This window comes from Triticum urartu, chromosome 5 (assembly GCF_003073215.2).
Source record: "Triticum urartu cultivar G1812 chromosome 5, Tu2.1, whole genome shotgun sequence".
In the NCBI taxonomy this organism is placed as follows: Eukaryota; Viridiplantae; Streptophyta; class Magnoliopsida; order Poales; family Poaceae; genus Triticum; species Triticum urartu.
This window is the reverse complement of record NC_053026.1, coordinates 335,531,823-335,552,937: the sequence shown is the minus strand read 5'-3', so window position 1 is coordinate 335,552,937 and position 21,115 is coordinate 335,531,823.

Below are 21,115 nucleotides of genomic sequence, written 5' to 3'. Positions count from 1 at the left end.
CAGTTTTCTAACCGTTTATTGAAACAAGGTGTGTAATATACCGTTGAAAAGCTATGGGCAAGGCGCAACTTTCATATGTTGAAATGTTTTTGAGATTCCTTACGGTTTTAAGTTAATTTTGAAAATCGTGCGGCGGATATCGAGTGGCAGTGGCCGTTTTTCGTAAAAAATTTACAAACCGCTGGTTGGAATGATTCAAACGATACGCCTTTGGAAAGATATCGACGAGGAGCAACTTTTTCATGTAGAATACTCTCTCTAATTCTTTACGGTTTAAGAGGAATTTCGAATTTACCGAAATGCGGACACTTTGTTTTTCGCGACACCCAAATCGACGAAGTGAACTCCATCTGATAGAAAAGAGCAATGCTTCGGATGTAAAAGCGCACTGCATTCGACGGGCAAGCAAAATGCATGATTTCTTTTGTCTTAATTTTCGTTATTCCTTTTTTAGTCGGACACCACATGAGCTGCATCCGACGGCCAAGTGCACCGCAGTTTCTAATCAAGTTGACTAATTCCGAAACACATGATACCTCGTGGGATGAGTGCAGTGCACATCAAAGGGAAAGTAAACCGCGACACAAATCAAAGTGGATCGCATGGCTTTGTTGTTGTTTTTGAACTACTTTTTTAAGAACATGTCCAAAATGAATTACCGAGGCTAGTGTACTGCATCTTTCTTTTTGCAAAATGCTTTTTAAGTTTGCATGGTTGAGGTAATTGAACTACATTATTATTTTTTCCGTTTCTTCTTATTTTTAAATGAATACATTTTGACTGCTGAGACGACGCAAGTGTACTGCATCAATGTTTTTTTACAAAGTGAGCCATAAACGTTTGTTACAATGAACTGCACTATCTTCTTTAATAAATACAAGGCGTTGATCATATACAGAATGCCACCGGACACAAAACAAGTGTGCTGCATAAGCAAAGTGTTCTTTTTCACTTGACAAAACAAAACAGAGTGAACCACAAGCATTGTTATCTGCTTCTCTAAATGAACTTCATTTAAATAAGCTAATGTTAAATTTATGTTACTTTTTAAACATATACGTCTGAGCTGAGCTGAATTTGCCGAGGCTAGTGAACTCCATAATTGTTTTTCTCTAATCATTGTACGAACAAAATAAACTGGAGTCAACTTCTCGTCGATCTCCAGGGGCTGCTGAAACGAAGATGAGGAATGATCCGCGCAGTACAGTCAAATAGGGTCCCAATCTTCTTACAGAACAATCCCTAAAAATGAAAATAGAAAAGCGGTATGGGAGAAAAAGAAATTACTCCAGCAAAAATACACAAAACAGTCAAAAAATTTGAAAGTCCATAAATATTACACATGGAGCCTAACATCCTTTTTCAGTCTAAAGAGATCTCATCAAGCACACCTACTGACACACTCAACCTGCAGCTAAATGAATCAAACAGAACACAAAAATCAAATTAGTGTGCATCCAAATTTTATAACTGGCCCACATACTACATAACAGTAACTGTTGTTCGTGCCATTAAGCTTAAATCAGTAGCACCAATTTTGTTTGTCCATAGAAGAATTTTAGTATGAAATCATGAAGATTTCCATACCCTAATAGTGAAACATATGAACTCAAGAGAGTAACTAGAAGAGCGGCGACCCTAAACACAATTTGATGTCGGCCAACTTGAAGATCTGCTCAACCTGGTCGGTGAACACCATTACAAGCAGCAACAAGGCTGCATACATGGATAAAAAAATGGTTCATTACAGCACAAACTAGCAGAATTGCAAAACACTGTACACTAGCACAAGATTTCTTCAGTAAATTCTAGGGAGGATTCCGGAGATCGATGTACTGAATGTTGATACCTGGTTTCAGTGTCTTAAGACTTGAGGTGTTGCAGGCTAGGTTCTAGAAGCCCTCTCGCTCCAATGCATCTGCAACCACTGTGGACCTTCAGCAAAGATGCAAAAGCAAGAGTTAGCATCTAACGCTGAATCACCCAAATAAAAATGGTATCAAATTAGTTCCTCGCGGAGAGCAATCGGCCTGTGCAAGTTAACTACACGTTCCCGTGGGCCGAACTACATGGCTGCAGCAACTGCACCGCTGCTCTACAAGGCAGGATGAGGAGCCCTTTTGCCGCCATTGCTCTGTAGTGTCGGGGCAGCGCGGCACAACGGCGGCGGAGGAGATGCCCCCTAGTAGCGGGCAGAGGAGGTTAGTGTACCAGACGAGATTAGTGTACCTGGCCGTTCTTGCAGGAGGCCGCCGGGGTGCGAGGTTGGACAGTCGGGGACCATAGAGGAAAGGATCTCACTGGATCTAGCTCGCCTCCATACCCTGGGTGGATGGGAGGCCGCCATGTCCGAGCAGAGAAGCTCGATCTCGCGAGATCCAGTGTTGTCTGTGGGATCCTACACGGGGGAGCCGCTGACCCGGTGCCCGCACTCAGTGCGCTGCACGCACGTGCCCACCGGACTGCACGTGCTCACCATCCGCACTGCACAGGGCGATGCTGATCCGGCGCCCGAACTCAGCGCCCTGCACACACGCGCCCACCAGACTGCACGTGCTCACCGCCCGCACTGCACGGGGGCGGTGCTGATCCGGCGCCCGCACTCAGCGCGCTGCACGCACGCGCCCACTGGATTGCACGTGCTCACCGCCCGCACTACGCGGGGGCTGAGATGGTGCTCCTGCAGAAAAAGAACGAAGAAGGATGGTAGTGGGCAGGTGAGGCCGCGCGCATCATCGGGTCTTGGCCGTCGCCGGCGGCCGTTTCATGGCGGAGGCATGGTGGTCTGAGCCACTAGAAGTGGGTGGGGTCCCGTCGGGGTCGTGGTTCACCGCGGGGTTCCAACGAGGTCGAGCTTGACGAGTTCGGCCACTGGCGGGGGAGGAGGCCATGGAGAAGGCGTGGGAGGGCAGGGGGCTCAGATCCGTCGGTCGCCGGGGCCTAGGCGGAGGAGCGGGGAAGGGGAAGGACTCGCGCTGGGGTAGGCAGGGTGGTCGGCGGCGCAGCGCTTATGGGCAGCCGACGGTGGATGTGGAGGTGGTGCTGGAGGCCGCGGTGGCCGGTGCGTGGGGGTGCGGGAGCACAACGGGGAAGAAGGTGGGGGGGCTGCAAGGATGAACATGGGTTGTGGGGGGCCATCGAGGAAGAAGGAGAAGGTGGGGGGGCGGGGTCCCCGGCGAGGAAGAAGGTGGGGTGGGGGCGGTGGGGAAGAAGGTGGGTGTGGGTGCCCCGGCGGGGAAGAAGGTGGGGGATCGGGGGATTGGGTGCGTGTGTTTGAGGAAGGAAGAAGGTGGGGATGGGCACGGGGTCGGGTGGGTGTTAGCAGAATAAGCGTGGTTGATGTGCAAAATAAGGTCTATAGGGGTGTTATCATAATAGACCCACCCTATATATATAGGAGGAAGGAGTACGTCGGTGGAGCACCGAGGGTCCCACGAGGCAAGGGGGCGCGCCTTAGGGGGGGCGCCCCCTACCCTCGTGAGCACCTCTTTTCTTCCTTGCAGTAGGGTCCAAGTCTCCTAGATCACGTTCGGTGAGAAAATCACGTTCCCGAAGATTTTATTCCGTTTGGACTCCGTTTGATATTTTGTTTCTTCGAAACACTGAAATAGGAAAAAAAACAGCAATTCTGGGTTGGGCCTCCGGTTAATAGGTTAGTCCCAAAAATAATATAAAAGTGGAAAATAAAGCCCAATATAGTCCAAAACAGTAGATAATATAGCATGGAGCAATCAAAAATTATAGATACGTTGGAGACGTATCACCACCTTGGTCACATTGGTGTCAAACGCATGAAGAAACTCCATGCAGATGGACTTTTGGAGTCTCTTGATTATGAATCATTTGACACGTGCGAACCATGCCTCATGGGCAAAATGACCAAGACTCCGTTCTCTGGAACAATGGAGCGAGCAACCAACTTATTGGAAATCATACATACTGATGTGTGCGGTCCAATGAGTGTAGAGGCTCGCGGTGGCTATCGTTATGTTCTCACCCTCACTGATGACTTGAGTAGATATGGGTATGTCTACTTAATGAAACACAAGTCTGAGACCTTTGAAAAGTTCAAGGAATTTCAGAGTGAGGTTGAGAATCAACATGACAGGAAAATCAAGTTCTTACAATCAGATCGGGGGGGAATATTTGAGTCACGAATTTGGCACGCACTTAAGGAAATGTGGAATAGTTTCACAACTCACGCCACCTGGAACAACACAGCGTAATGGTGTGTCCGAACGTCGTAATCGCACCCTATTGGATATGGTGCGATCTATGATGTCTCTTACCGATCTACCGCTATCATTTTGGGGTTATGCTATAGAAACTGCCGCATTCACTTTAAATAGGGCTCCGTCGAAATCCGTTGAGACGACACCGTATGAATTTTGGTTTGGTAAGAAACCTAAGTTGTCGTTTCTGAAAGTTTGGGGATGCGATGCTTATGTCAAGAAACTTCAACCTGAAAAGCTTGAACCCAATCGGAAAAATGTGTCTTCATAGGATACCCTAAAGAAACTATTGGGTATACCTTCTACCTCAGATCCGAAGGTAAGATCTTTGTTGCCAAGAATGGATCCTTTCTAGAGAAAGAGTTTCTCTCGAAAGAAGTAAGTGGGAGGAAAGTAGAACTTGATCAAGTGTTGCCTCTTGAACCGGAGAGTGGCGCAGCTCAAGAAAATGTTTCTGAGGTGCCTGCACCGACTAGAGAGGAAGTTAATGATGATGATCATGAAACTTCAGATCAAGTTGCTACTGAACTTCGTAGGTCCACAAGGACACGTTCCGCACCAGAGTGGTACGGCAACCCTGTCCTAGAAATCATGTTGTTAGACAATGGTGAACCTTCGAACTATGAAGAAGCGATGGCGGGCCCAGATTCCGACAAATGGCTGGAAGCCATGAAATCCGAGATAGGATCCATGTATGAAAACGAAGTATGGACTTTGACTGACTTGCCCGATGATCGGCGAGACATAGCAAATAAATGGATCTTTAAGAAGAAGACAGACGCGGATGGTAATGTGACCATCTATAAGGCTCGGCTTGTCGCTAAGGGTTATCGACAAGTTCAAGGGGTTGACTACGATGAGACTTTCTCACCCGTAGCAAAGCTGAAGTCCGTCCGAATCATGTTAGCAATTGCCGCATTCTATGATTATGAGATATGGCAAATGGACGTCAAAACGGCATTCCTTAATGGTTTCCTTAAGGAAGAATTGTATATGATGCAGCCGGAAGGTTTTGTCGATCATAAGAATGCTGACAAGGTGTGCAAGCTCCAACGCTCAATCTATGGGCTGGTGCAAGAACTCGGAGTTGGAACATTCGATTTGATGAGATGATCAAAGCGTTTGGGTTTATGCAGACTTATGGAGAAGCCTTTGTTTACAAGAAAGTGAGTGGGAGCTCTGTAGTGTTTCTCATATTATATGTGGATGACATACTATTGATGGGAAATGATATAGAATTCTTGGAAAGCATAAAGGCCTACTTGAACAAGTGTTTTTCAATGAAGGACCTTGGAGAAGCTGCTTATATATTAGGCATCAAGATCTATAGAGATAGATCGAGACGCCTCATTGGTCTTTCACAAAGTACGTACCTTGACAAGATATTGAAGAAGTTCAATATGGATCAGTCCAAGAAGGGGTTCTTGTCCATATTGCAAGGTATGAGATTGAGTGCGGCTCAATGCCCGACCACGGCAGAAGATAGAGAAAAGATGAGTGTCGTCCCCTATGCCTCGGCCATAGGGTCTATCATGTATGCCACGCTGTGTACCAGACCTGATGTAAACCTTGATGTAAGTTTAGTAGGAAGGTACCAAAGTAATCCCAGCATGGAACACTGGACAGCGGTCAAGAATATCCTGAAGTACCAGAAAAGGACCAAGGATATGTTTCTCGTCTATGGAGGTGACGAAGAGCTCGTCATAAAGGGTTACGTCGATGCTAGCTTCGACACAGATCTGGATGACTCTAAGTCACAAACCGGATATGTGTATATTTTGAATGGTGGGGCAGTCAGCTGGTGCAATTGCAAGCAAAGCGTCGTGGCGGGATCTACATGTGAAGCGGAGTACATGGCAGCCTCGGAGGCAGCACAAGAAGCAATCTGGGTGAAGGAGTTCATTACCGACCTAGGAGTTATTCCCAATGCGTCGGGCCCGATGACTCTCTTATGTGACAACACTGGAGCTATTGCCCTTGCCAAGGAGCCCAGGTTTCACAGGAAGACCAGGCATATCAAGCGTCGCTTCAACTCCATTCGTGAAAATGTTCAAAATGGAGACATAGATATTTGTAAAGTGCATACGGACCTGAATGTCGCAGATCCGTTGACTAAACCTCTTCCTCGAGCAAAACATGATCAACACCAGAACTCTATGGGTGTTCGATTCATCACAATGTAACTAGATTATTGACTCTAGTGCAAGTGGGAGACTGTTGGAAATATGCCCTAGAGGCAATAATAAAATGGTTATTATTATATTTCCTTGTTCATGATAATTGTCTATTGTTCATGCTATAATTTTGTTATCCGGAAATCGTAATACATGTGTGAATACATGGACCACAACATGTCCTTAGTGAGCCTCTAGTTGACTAGCTCGTTGATCAATAGATGGTTACGGTTTCTTGACCATGGACATTGGATGTCATTGATAACGGGATCACATCATTAGGAGAATGATGTGATGGACAAGACCCGATCCTAAGCATAGCGCAAGATCGTGTAGTTCGTCTGCTAAAGCTTTTCTAATGTCAAGTATCTTTTCCTTAGACCATGAGATTGTGCAACTCCCGGATACTGTAGGAATACTTTGGGTGTGCCAAACATCACAACGTAACTGGGTGACTATAAAGGTGCACTACGGGTATCTCCAAAAGTGTCTGTTGGGTTGGCACGAATCGAGACTGGGATTTGTCACTCCGTATGATGGAGAGGTATCTCTGGGCCCACTCGGTAAGACATCATCGTAATGAGCTCAATGTGACTAAGGGCTAGTCACGGGATGATGTGTTACGGAACGAGTAAAGTGACTTGCCGGTAACGAGATTGAACGAGGTATTGGGATACCGACGATCAAATCTCGGGCAAGTAATGTACTGATTGACAAAGGGAATTGTATACGGGATTGCTTGAATCCTTGACATTGTGGTTCATCCGATGAGATCATCGTGGAACATATGGGAGCCAACATGGGTATCCAGATCCCGCTGTTGGTTATTGGCCGGAGAGTTGTCTCGGTCATGTCTGCATGGTTCCCGAACCCGTAGGGTCTACACACTTAAGGTTCGATGATGCTAGGGTTATTAGGACGACTTGTATGTGATTACCGAATGTTGATTTGGAGTCCTGGATGAGATCCCGGACGTCACGAGGTTCCAGAATGGTCCGGAGGTGAAGATTTATATGTGGGAAGTTGTCATACGGTCACCGGAAAGGTTCGGGGGCATATCGGTATTATACCGGGGCCACCGGAGGGGTTCCGGGGGTCCACCGAGAGGGGCCACCTCTCCCGGAGGGCCTTATGGGCTGTGAGGGGAAGGGAACCAGCCCCAAGTGGGCTGGGGCGCCAACCCCCCAAGGGCCCATGCGCCTAGGGTTGGGGGAACCCTAAAGGGGGCGCCCCCCTTGGCTTGGGGGGCAAGCCCCCTCCCCCTTGGCCGCCGCCCCCCTCTAGATCTCATCTAGAGGGGGCCGGCCCCCTTTCCCCTTCCCCTATAAATAGAGGGTCAAGGGGAGGGCTGCACACCACATCAAAGGCGCAGCCCCTCCCCTCCCCAACACCTCTCCTCCTCCGTTAAGAGCTTCGCGAAGCCCTGCCGGAGTACTGCTGCTCCACCACCACCACGCCGTCGTGCTGCTGTTGGAGCTCTCTTCCTAAACCTCTCCCTCTTCCTTGCTGGATCAAGGCGCGGGAGATGTCTCCACTCCGTACGTGTGTTGAACGCGAAGGTGCCGTCCGTTCGGCGCTAGGATCATCGGTGATTTGGATCACGATGAGTACGACTCCATCAACCCCGTTCTCTTGAACGCTTCCGCTCGCGGTCTACAAGGGTATGTAGATGCACTCCTCTCCCTCTCGTTGCTAGATGACTCCATAGATTGATCTTGGTGATGCGTAGAAAATTTTAAATTTCTGCTACGATCCCCAACACGAAAGAAGTAGGCCAGCGGAGCCACGAGGGGCCCACGAGGGTGGGGCGCGCCTACCCCCCTGGGCACGCCCTCCTACCTCGTGGCCGCCTTGTTTCTTCCTTGACGTCCACTCCAAGTCTCCTGGATTGCATTTGTTCCAAAAATAACTCTCCTGAAGGTTTCATTCCGTTTGATATTCCTTTTCTGCAAAACACTAAAATAGGCAAAAAAAATAGCAATTTGCACTGGGCCTTTGGTTAGTAGGTTTGTCCCAAAAATAATATAAAAAGGTATATTAAAGCCCATTAAACATCCAAAATAGATAATATAATAGCATGGACCAATCAAAAATTATAGATACGTTGGAGATGTATCACGCGCGCTGTAGGTAGAGGAAGCGGTTGACGAGGAGTGCTTCCATGATCTCCACATGGCTATAGCACGCAACCAGCCGCGGGAGTTGGGCGTGCGCGTGGAGCTCGTCCACCAGCCGTCAACGCACCCAGCAGCTGCGCCTCGAGTTTTGCCAGCAGCACTCGCGTCCTTCGCCGGCGTCCCGGTGGCCGGTATCTCCGGCGTCCCCGTGGCTGATGCTTGCTTGCCGACCGAATGTCTGCGAGGGCACGCGGCCAACAAGATCAACAAATGGGGAGAAAGAGATCCGGAGAGAAAAATGGTGTACTAGTACTCTGTATGCAGAGAGAAAAATGAGGAGAGATGAGATGTGAGGCGGATGGCTAGACAAACTCAAGAGCGGAGGGTTACTATGGTCCAAAGTACATGTGCCAGTGCACGTCTTGGTATTGCAGCCGGAGAAGAGGCGCACTACGTAGAGGAACGGAGGGAGTACTAATGGATCTCACAAAGTTTTTGTTAAAATTTTATGTGGATGAAGTGTTCGAAGAACGAGGAGTTACCGATGTGAAAAGAATAAAGAGAGGAAAGAGCTCAAGCTTGGGGATGCCCAAGGCACCCGAGTAAATATTCTAAGGATACTCAAGCATCTAAGCTTGGGGATGCCCCAGTTGGCATCCCATCTTTCTTCTTCAACAATTATCGGTATACCTTGGTTTTTGTTTTGTTCAAATGATTTGTGTCCTTTGTATTTTTTGTTTTTCCTTTAAGAACCATGCTAGTATGAGATAGCCCTTCATTGATTTATAGAATGCTTCATGTGCTTCACTTATGTCTTTTAAGTATGATCTTATAGAATTGCTCTTTGTGCTTCACTTAAATATTTTGAGTATGGTTTTATAGAATGCTTCGTGTGCTTCACTTATATATTTTGAGCTTGGATATTGGTTAGTCTATATTAATTGTAGAATGCTCCATGAACTTCACTTATATCTTTTGGAGTATGAATAATACTATAATATAAAGTGGATTTGGAAGAGTGTCAACTTTAGTTAGTAATGATTCCACTATTTCGGAGGAGGTTCCCATTGATTATGAGAACAAAGTTGTTGTCTATGATGATTATTGTGACGACATGTATGCTATAAAGAATAATGTTAACCATGAAAATTGTCATCATGATTATAATTTTCAATTGGATTATGCCTCACATGACAGTTATTTTGTTGAGTTTGCTCCCACTATTCTGAATGACAAGAATTTTGCTTATGTGAAGACTAGTAAAATTTCGATGCTTGTAGATCATGAACAGAATGCTTTATGTGCTGGTTATTGCTACCTCTTGAGCACTGCGTTGGTTTTCCCTTGAAGAGGAAAGGGTGATGCAGTAGAGCAGCGTAAGTATTTCCCTTAGTTTTTGAGAACCAAGGTATCAATCCAGTAGGAGACCACGCGCGAGTCACCTCGTACCTACACACACAAATAAGAACCTCGCAACCAACATGATAAAGGGGTTGTCAATCCCTTCTCGGCCACTTGCAAGAGTGAGATCTGATAGAGATGATAATAAAAAGATAAGTATTTTTGGTATTTTTATGATATAAATTGAAAGTAAAAGATAGCAAAATAAAGTAGATTGGAAACTTGTATGATGGAAAATAGACCCGGGGGCCATATGTTTCACTAGTGGCTTCTCTCAAGATAGCATAAGTATTACGGTGGGTGAACAAACTACTATTGAGCAATTGATAGAAAAGCGAATAATTATGAGAATATCTAGGTATGATCATGTATATAGGCATCACGTCCGAGACAAGTAGACCGAAACGATTCTGCATCTACTACTATTACTCCACACATCGACCGCTATCCAGCATGCAACTAGAGTATTAAGTTCATAAGAATAGAGTAACGCCTTAAGCAAGATGACATGATGTAGAGGGATAAACTCATGCAATATGATATAAACCCCATCTTTTTATCCTCGATAGCAACAATACAATATGTGTCGTTTCCCTTTCTGTCACTGGGATCGAGCACCGCAAGATTGAACCCAAAGCTAAGCACTTCTCCCATTACAAGAATGATTAATCTAGTAGGCCAAACCAAACTGATAATTCGAAGAGACTTGCAAAGATAAACCAATCATACATAAAAGAATTCAAAGAAGATTCAAATATTGTTCATAGATAAACTTGATCATAAACCCACAATTCATCGGATCTCGACAAACACACCGCAAAAGAAGAGTTACATCGAATAGATCTCCAAGAGAATCGAGGAGAACTTTGTATTGAGATCCAAAGAGAGAGAAGAAGCCATCTAGCTACTAGCTATGGACCCGAAGGTCTGAAGTAAACTACTCACACATCATCGGAGGGGTCATGGAGTTGATGTAGAGGCCCTCCGTGATCAATGCCCCCTCCGGCGGAGCTCCGGAAAAGGCCCCAAAATGGGATCTCTTGGGTACAGAAGGTTGCGGCGGTGGAAATAGGGTTTCATGGTACTCCTGGATGTTTGCGGGGTATATGTATATATATAGGAGGAAGAAGTAGGTCGGTGGAGCAACGAGGGGCCCACGAGGGTGGAGGGCGCGCCCAGGGGGGTAGGCGCGCCCCCTGCCTCGTGGCCTCTTCGTTGATTGCTTGACATCCACTCCAAGTCCTCTGGATCACGTTTGTTCAAAAAATCACGCTCCCGAAGGTTTCATTCTGTTTGGACTCCGTTTGATATTCCTTTTCTACGATACACTGAAATAGGCAAAAAACAGCAATTTGGGCTGGGCCTCCGGTTAATAGGTTAGTCCCAAAAATAATATAAAAGTGTAAAAATAAGCCCATTAACATCCAAAATAGATAATATAATAGCATGGAACAATAAAAAATTATAGATACGTTGGAGACGTATCAGCATCCCCAAGCTTAATTCCTGCTCGTCCTCGAGTAGGTAAATGATAAAAACAGAATTTTTGATGTGAAATGCTTCCTAACATATTTCTCAATGTAATTTTCTTTATTGTGGCATGAATATTCAGATCCGAAAGATTCAAGATAAAAGTTTAATAGGACATAAAAATAATAATACTTCAAGAATACTAACTAAGCAATCATGTCTTCTCAAAATAACATGGCCAAAGAAAGTTCATCCCTACAAAATCATATAGTTTGGTCATTCTCCATTTTCGTCACATAAGAATGCTCTCATCATGCACAACCCCGATGACAAGCCAAGCAATTGTTTCATACTTTAGTAATCTCAAACTTTTTTTAATTTTCACGCAATACATGAGCATGAGCCATGGATATAGCACTATGGGTGGAATATAATATAATGAAGGGGGTTATGTGGAGAAGACAAAAAAGGAGAAAGTCTCACATCGACGCGGCTAATCAATGGGCTAGGGAGATGCCCATCAATTGATGTCAATGCAAGGAGTAGGGATTGCCATGCAACGGGTGCACTAGAGCTATAAATGTACGAAAGCTCAACAAAAGAAACTAAGTGGGTGTGCATCCAACTTGCTTGCTCACGAAGACCTAGGGCACTTGAGGAGGCCCATTGTTGGAATATACAAGCCAAGTTCTATAATGAAAAATTCCCACTAGTATATGAAAATGACAAAACAAGAGACGCTCTATCATAAAGATCATGGTGCTACTTTGAAGCACAAGTGTGGAAAAAGGATAGTAGCATTGCCCCCTTTTTATATTATTTTTTGGGCCTTATTTTTTTTATTTGGCCTTTCTCTTTTTTATGGGACAATGCTCTATTATTGATGATCATCACACTTCTATTTATTTACAACTCGATACTAGAAAAAGATATGACTCTATATGAATGCCTCCGGCGGTGTACCGGGATGTGCAATGACTCATGAGTGACATGTATGAAAGAATTATGAATGGTGGCTTTGCCACAAATACGATGTCAACTACATGATCATGCAAGGCAATATGACAATGATGATGCATGTCATAATAAACGGAATGGTGGAAAGTTGCATGGCAATATATCTCGAAATGGCTATGGAAATGCCATAATAGGTAGGTATGGTGGCTGTTTTGAGGAAGATATAAGGAGGTTTATGTGTGATAGAGCATATCGTATCACAGGTTTTGGATGCACCTGCGAAGTTTGCACCAACTCTCAAGGTGAGAAAGGGCAATGCACGGTACCAAAGAGGCTAGCAATGATGGAAGGGTGAGAGTGAATATAATCCATGGACTCGACATTAGTCATAAAGAACTCATATACTTATTGCAAAAATCTACAATTCATCAAAAACCAAGTATTATGCGCATGCTTCTAGGGGGATAGATTGGTAGGAAAAGACCATTGCTCGTCCCCGACTGCCACTCATAAGGAAGACAATCAAATAACACCTCATGTTTCAAATTTGTTACACAATGTTTACCATACGTGCATGCTACGGGACTTGCAAACTTCAACACAAGTATTCCTCAAATTCAAAACTACTCAACTAGCACAACTTTGATATCACTATCTCCATATCTTAAAACAATCATCAAGTATCAGACTTCTCTTAGTATTCAATGCACTTATATGAAAGTTTTTATTATGCCTAAAAGAAAATTGCCATGTTGTTTTAAAGGACTCTCAAAATAGTATAAGTGAAGCATGAGAGATCAATTATTTCTATAAAATAAAACCACCACCGTGCTCTAAAAGATATAAGTGAAGTACTAGAGCAAAAACTAGATAGCTCAAAAGATATAAGTGAAGCACATAGATTATTCTAATAAATTCCAATTCATGTGTGTGTCTCTCAAAAGGTGTGTATAGCAAGGATGATTGTGGTAAACTAAAAAGCAAAGACTCAAATCATAAAAGACGCTCCAAGAAAAACACATATCATGTGGCGAATAAAAATATTGCTCCAAGTAAAGTTACCGAGAGACGAAGACAAAAGAGGGGATGCCTTCCGGGGCATCCCCAAGCTTAGGATTTTTGGTGTCCTTGTATTTTACCTTGGGGTGCCATGGGAATCCCCAAGATTAGGCTCTTGCCACTCCTTGTTCCATAATCCATCAAATCTTTACTCAAAACTTGAAAACTTCACAACACAAAACTTAAAAGAAAATCTTCGTGAGCTCCGTTAGCGAAAGAAAATAAAACACCACTTCAAGGTACTGTAATGAACACATTCTTTATTTATATTGGTGTTAAACCTACTGTATTCCAAATTTTCTATGGTTCATAAACTCTATTACTAGCCATAGATTCATCAAAATAAGCAAACAACACACGAAAAATAGAATCTGTCAAAAACAGAACAGTCTATAGTAATCTGTAGGTTTCGAATACTTCTGGAACCCCAAAAATTCTAAAATAAATTGCTAGACGTGAGGAATTTATCTATTAAGCATCTTCAAAATGAATTAACTAAATAGCACTCTCCAGTAAAAAATGATAGCAATTCTCGCGAGCGCTAAAGTTTCTGTTTTTTACAGCAAGATCAAAAAGACTTTCCCCAAGTCTTCCCAACGGTTCTACTTGGCACAAACACTAGTTAAACACAAAAACACAACCAAAACAGAGGCTAGATAAATTATTTATTACTAAACAGGAGCAAAAAGCAAGAAATAAAAATAAAATTGGGTTGCCTCCCAACAAGCGCTATCGTTTAACGCCCCTAGCTAGGCATAAAAGCAAGGATAGATCTAGGTATTGCCATCTTTTATTTTTTAGCGGAGTCATGCTCGAATCCGGGAGGTTCTTTACGTTTCCCTTCATATTCGGAAATTTTTAGATCTAATGAGTCTAGCCGCTTATTACAAAGAGTGATTAACATATTCATGCGGTGGAGATTCCCGCTAACACTCTTAAGAGGTTCAAGAGATTTTTGTAATATTTTCGTTACTTCGCAAATTTTCTCAAAAACTTGGGTTTCTTCCTGGGTATTATGAGGCCCTTTTTGTTGAGGTAGTGTCCCCACTATTCCCTCTATAATTTCATGCGCAATACTGGGATCAACTTCAATAAAATTTCCTTTGGCAACGCAATCCAAGAGTTGTCTATGGGACATATTTAGTCCAACATAAAAATTGCGAAGCAAAATTCTAAAATTCTCCTCTAGGGTGCAATTACGATAAGATTCCATCATCTTAAACAAAGCATCTTTTAAGTTTTCTCCTTGTCTTTGTTTGAAGTGAAGAACCTCCAACTCGGGAGACAAAGGAGCGGATAAAGGACGAGCCATAACGACGAAGCAAGCGGAAAAGAGGCGGACGAAAAGAGAGGGCGAATAAAATGGTAAGGGTGAAGTGGGGGAGAGGAAAACGAGAGGCAAATGGCAAATAATGTAATGCGAAGGATAAGAGTTGTGATGGGTACTTGGTATGTCTTGACTTGGCATAGATCTCCCCGGCAACGGTGCCAGAAATGGCTAGTTCTCGGGAGATCAAATTTGACTTGACTTTGCGTAAGCCTCCCCGGCAACGGCGCCAGAAATCCTTCTTGCTACCTCTTGAGCACTGTGTTGGTTTTCCCTTGAAGAGGAAAGGGTGATGCAGTAGAGCAGCGTAAGTATTTCCCTTAGTTTTTGAGAACCAAGGTATCAATCCAGTAGGAGACCACGTGCGAGTCACCTCGTACCTACACACACAAATAAGAACCTCGCAACCAATGTGATAAAGGGGTTGTCAATCCCTTCTCGGCCACTTGCAAGAGTGAGATCTGATAGAGATGATAATGATAAGATAAGTATTTTTGGTATTTTTATGATATAGATTGAAAGTAAAATATAGCAAAATAAAGTAGATTGGAAACTTGTATGATGGAAAATAGACCCGGGGGCCATATGTTTCACTAGTGGCTTCTCTCAAGATAGCATAAGTATTACGGTGGGTGAACAAATTACTATCGAGCAATTGATATAAAAGTGGATAATTATGAGAATATCTAGGTATGATCATGTATATAGGCATCATGTCCGAGACAAGTAGACCGAAACGATTCTGCATCTACTACTATTACTCCACACATCGACCGCTATCCAGCATGCAACTAGAGTATTAAGTTCATAAGAATAGAGTAACGCCTTAAGCAAGATGACATGATGTAGAGGGATAAACTCATGCAATATGATATAAACCCCATCTTTTTATCCTCGATGGCAACAATACAATATGTGTCGTTTCCCTTTCTGTCACCGGGATCGAGCACCGCAAGATTGAACCCAAAGCTAAGCACTTCTCCCATTGCAAGAAAGATCAATCTAGTAGGCCAAACTAAACTGATAATTCGAAGAGACTTGCAAAGATAAACCAATCATACATAAAAGAATTCAAAGAAGATTCAAATATTGTTCATAGATAAACTTGATCATAAACCCACAATTCATCGGATCTCCACAAACACACCACAAAAGAAGAGTTACATTGAATAGATCTCCAAGAGAATCGAGGAGAATTTTGTATTGAGATCCAAAGAGAGAGAAGAGGCCATCTAGCTACTAGCTATGGACCCGAAGGTCTGAAGTAAACTACTCACACATCATCGGAGGGGGCATGGAGTTGATGTAGAGGCCCTCCGTGATCAATGCCCCCTCCGGCGGAGCTTCGGAAAAGGCCCCAAGATGGGATCTCTTGGGTACAGAAGGTTGTGGCGGTTGAAATAGGGTTTCGTGGTGCTCCTGGATGTTTGCGGGGTATATGGATATATATAGGGTCGCGCTATTCGTCACCCTGGGTGAGGAATAATTATTCTTCACCCCCTCTATTTTACCATCAATGCACAGTAATTTTACATTCCGTAAGTTTTGTCTTATTTCCGACGCAAAAAGAGACCGTAAGAAAATGTATAATCGCCGTAAAAAATATTTCATGTTATGTAAAATTACAAACGTAAAAACATAGTCTAAAATACACATAAACTGCAAATTTTCTTGTCTTATGACCTATATTTTTTATTTTCTTATGTCAAATTTTAAGTAGTCAATCAATAGAAATGTAAATATTTGAATTCCAAACATAATTTAATTAGAAAATGATTGTAAGATTACCTCGGGTGAAGAATAACTTATTCTGCACCCTGGGTGATGAACAGTAACACTATATATATACATATATATATGTAGGAGGAAGAAGTAGGTCGGTGGAGCAACGAGGGGCCCACAAGGGTGGAGGGCGCGCCCAGGGGGTAGGCGCGCCCCCTGCCTCGTGGCCTCCTTGTTGATTTCTTGATGTCTACTCCAAGTCCTCTGGATCACGTTTGTTCCAAAAATCACGCTCCCGAAGGTTTCATTCCGTTTAGACTCCGTTTGATATTCCTTTTCTACGAAACACTGAAATAGGCAAGAAAAATCAACAATTTGGGTTGGGCCTCCGGTTAATAGGTTTAGTCCCAAAAATAATATAAAAGTGTAAAAATAAGCCCATTAACATCCAAAATAGATAATATAATAGCATGGAACAATAAAAAATTATAGATACGTTGGAGACATATCGGTTATATTGTTGAACTCGTTCATGATGCTACTGAAAATTATTATGAGGGAGGAATACATTCTTGTAGAATTTGCAATAATATCAAGTTTCCTCTCTATGTGCTTAAAATTTTGAAGTTATACTTGTTTTGCCTTCCTATGCTAGTTGATTCTTGTTCCCATAAATTGTGTGCTCACAAAATCCCTAGGCATAGGAAGTGGGTTAGGTTTAAATGTGCTAGTCATATTCTTCATGATGCTCTCTTTGTGTTTCAATTCTTATCTTTTATGTGAGCATCATTAAAATCATCATGCCTAACTAAAAGACATTAAAGAAAAGCGCTTGTTGGGAGACAACCCAATATTTATCCTTACTGTTTTTGTGTGTTCTCATGATTAAGCTACTGTATTAATCATGTATTATAGACTTTGTTTCAATAAAGTGCCAAGTAAGACCTTTGGGAAGACCTGGGTGAAACTTAATGTGATCTTGCTGTAAAAAACAGAAACTTTGCGCTCACGAGATTAGTTGTAATTTTTTACATAAGAGTGCGATTGAGTTGATTCCTTTTTCAGAAGATTAATAGACAAATTCAGCACGTCCACCAATTTATTTCATAATTTTTGGAGTAACATAAGTATGGTTGCTGTTCAGATCATTACAGACTGTTCTGTTTCTGACAGATTCTGTGTTCATTGCATAGTTTGCTTGTTTTCTATTTTCTATGGCTTATATTTCTCAATATAAATTGTAAAAATGATATAGTACATTAGGCATTGTGTGAGAACAATTATGAATCTTGTCTTTGACGGTACCAAAGTGAATGGTTTACTCTTTATCATACTAACTCATCTCATGAAGTTACGTTAAGTTTTGTGTCATTGAAGTTTTCAAGATTTGGGTGAGATATCGATATGAGGAGAATAAGGAGTGGAAGGACCCTAGGTTTGGGGATGACCAAGGCAACCCAAGGTAATATTCAAGGAAGGCTCAAGCGCCTAATCTTGGGGATGCCCCGGAAGAAATAAAAAATCTCGGAATGCGATGAAAATCAACGGAGATTTTTTTGGAAAATATAAAAAATACTGGAACAAAAATCTACCGAAGGGGAGTCCCATGGGCCCCACGAGGGTGGGGCGCGCCCACCCCGCTGGGGCACGCCCCTGTGCCTCGTGGACTTCCCATGGGGCCCCCTGACTTCTTCTTGACGCCAACCTCTCCTATAAATGCTCAAACCTCCAGAAAATAACCTAGATCGGAAGTTCCGCTGCCACAGGCCTTTGTAGCCACGAGAAATCAATCTAGGCCCTCTCTGGCACCCTGCCGGATGGGGCCATCATCACCGGAGGCTATGGAGGAGGATCTCGGAGGGGCCATGTAACACCCCAGATATAACTTTCCCTATTTGTACTCCAACTCTTGCCGTTTCCGGCGTTAAGTTATATTTATTTCCTCGGGTTCGGGTTTTGTCTCCGTGTGTTGTTATCATTGTCATGCATCTCATATCATGTCATCATGTGCATTGCATTTGCATACGTGCTCGTCTCAAGCATTCGAGCATTTTTCCCGTTGTCCGTTTTGCATTCCGGCGCTTCGTTCTCCTCCGGTGGTCATTTCTAGCCTTCTTTCGTGTGTGGGGATTAAACATTTCCGGATTGGACCGAGACTTGCCAAGCGGCCTTGGTTTACTACCGGTAGACCGCCTGTCAAGTTTCGTATCATTTGGACTTCATTTGATACTCCAACGGTTAACCGAGGGACCGAAAAGGCCTCGTGTGTGTTGCAGCCCAACACCCCCTCCAATTTGGCCCAAAACCCACCTAACTCTGCTCCATCATCTAGATCGTTCGATCACGATCGCGTGGCCGAAAACCGCACCTCATTTGGACTCTCCTAGCTCCCTCTATGCCTATATATAGACCCCCTCCTTCAAATTCGCGGTTCCACTCTTCCCCCTAACCCTAGATCCATCCGCCGCCGCCGCCGGACGTGTCCGGGACAGACCGGACGCGTCCGCTCCGCCGCGCCCAACCTCTCCCGCGCCGCCACGTGGCCACAGCCGCCGTCCCCGCCGCCGCGGCCCGCCAGGCCCAGGGAGGGCCCCCGCGGCCCGAGCCGCCGCGCCGCCACCTCCCGGCCCGCGCGCCGCCGCCTCGCGCCGCCGCCGCCTCCGGCCGCCGCCGCCACCGCCAGCCCCGGCCCGGCCTCTCCTCTCCACTCCGGCGACGTCGGCGACGAACTCCGGCGTGAACAGTGCGCGCCGGCCCCGCCTCGGATTCCGCGCCGGTCAAACCCTAGATCTGGGGTTGTTTTTTTTACTAAGTCCCTGATATTCTCAGTCCATATGCACATGTTCGTAGCCCTGTAACTTTGCATCCGTAGCTCCGATTCATGCATATAGCATATCAAAATGTTCATCTCAGAGAGTACATCATTTCATTCCATTGCATCATTTTCATTTGAGCTCATCTTGATGCCCGAAATGCTGTTAGAAGAGGGATACTTGAGTTAATTGTCAGATCTGCTACTCCGTTTAGCACTTTTGTCATTTTTGCCATGATTAATGTATGCATGCTATGCCCATGAGTTCTACATATGTTTTGTTAAGGGTTTTTGCCATCTTTCCAAAGGTGCAACCCATGTATTTTTGTGATGTGTGTAGTGACTTGTGCAAGCTTGCAAAGTGGTGCACTTGATAATTCTGTTTTCAGGGACTTAGTGATTTCACTAAGTCCTGGAGCTGTTTATCTCATGATGCCATATGTTCTTGTTGTTTCCTAGTGATCCGTGCCTCTTTTGAGGATGATCAGTAAGGATGTTTTGTTAATATTGTAGTGCTCTATCCATCCATGTCTTTTTTTGCATTTATGGAGTACCCTAACTTGAGTCAAACGAGCTCTACTTTTGCTACTTCGCGAATCTGGGCAAATTGTCAACTTGTTTGCAATTTTGCCGATGTTGTTGTAGTTGATCCGTGCTTGCTATGCCATTGTTCTTGCCATGTCTAGCTTGCATTTTGTGCCTTCTTGATGGGTGTATGCTTGTCTTGCCATGACTTGCACTGTAGTGAGTGCATCGAGCTCGTAAACATGCCTACTTGGGTTATATTTCAGCATGTGCCAGTTTTCACTAAGTCTGAAAACTGATTATGTTTTTGCTATGTTCACGTGCTTGCAATTGTATTTTCTGATCCCTTTTGTCTCAATGTCACTAAGGGACTTTTGTTAAGCTCTTTGAGTAGCTCCATGCCATGCTTTACTTTTCCATGTTCAGGTCCTGTAGCATGTAGTTTTCATGCTCCAAAGAGGGCTACCTGATCTGAAATTCCAGACAAGTGTTAATTTCACTAAGTCTGAGATCTGTTTGTCATATGCATTTTTGCCATGCTTGTTTGAACCTGTTAATGGATGAATTGGCCGTAGCTCAGTGCTAGACTTTTGTTAAGCATCTTGTGTGCATCCCTGCCATGTATTTTGTTGTCATGTTTGGGTGCTGTAGCATGTTCATCTCATTGCATTTAGATGCCTACTTGCTGTAAATCGCAAACCGGTGTCATTTTTGAATCGCTTGCCATTTCCAAACCGTAACCCCGATTCCAGCGTTCTTTATATCGTTTTCAAGCGATTTCATCTCATCTTTCCAGTGGCTCACTTGGATTTCCAAGTTGAGGCCAGGTCCATGTATTTCCTGTCATATCTTGCGTTTTGCATCCCGCATCGCATCTCGCATAGCATAGCATCATTGCATCATATCGCTTGATCCTTGCACGTGGTTGATTGTATCCTTGTTGCTTGTTTGTCTTGTTTGAGTAGATCCGGGAGACGAGTTCGCTAACGAGGAGCCCGTTGAGTTTGCTTTTGAGGATCCAGTCAACTCTGACAACTGTGCAGGCAAGATGATCATACCCTCGAAATCACTACTATCTTTGCTATGCTAGTTTGCTCGCTCTTTTGCTATGCCAATGCTACGATGCCTACCACTTGCTTGCAAGCCTCCCATTTTGCCATGTCAAACCTCTAACCCACCTTGTCCTAGCAAACCGTTGATTGGCTATGTTATCGCTTTGCTTAGCCCCTCTTTGCATTGCTAGTTGCAGGTGAAGATTGAAGGCCGTTCCTTGTTGGAACATTTTTTTACTTGTTGGGATATCATTATATTGCTATGTT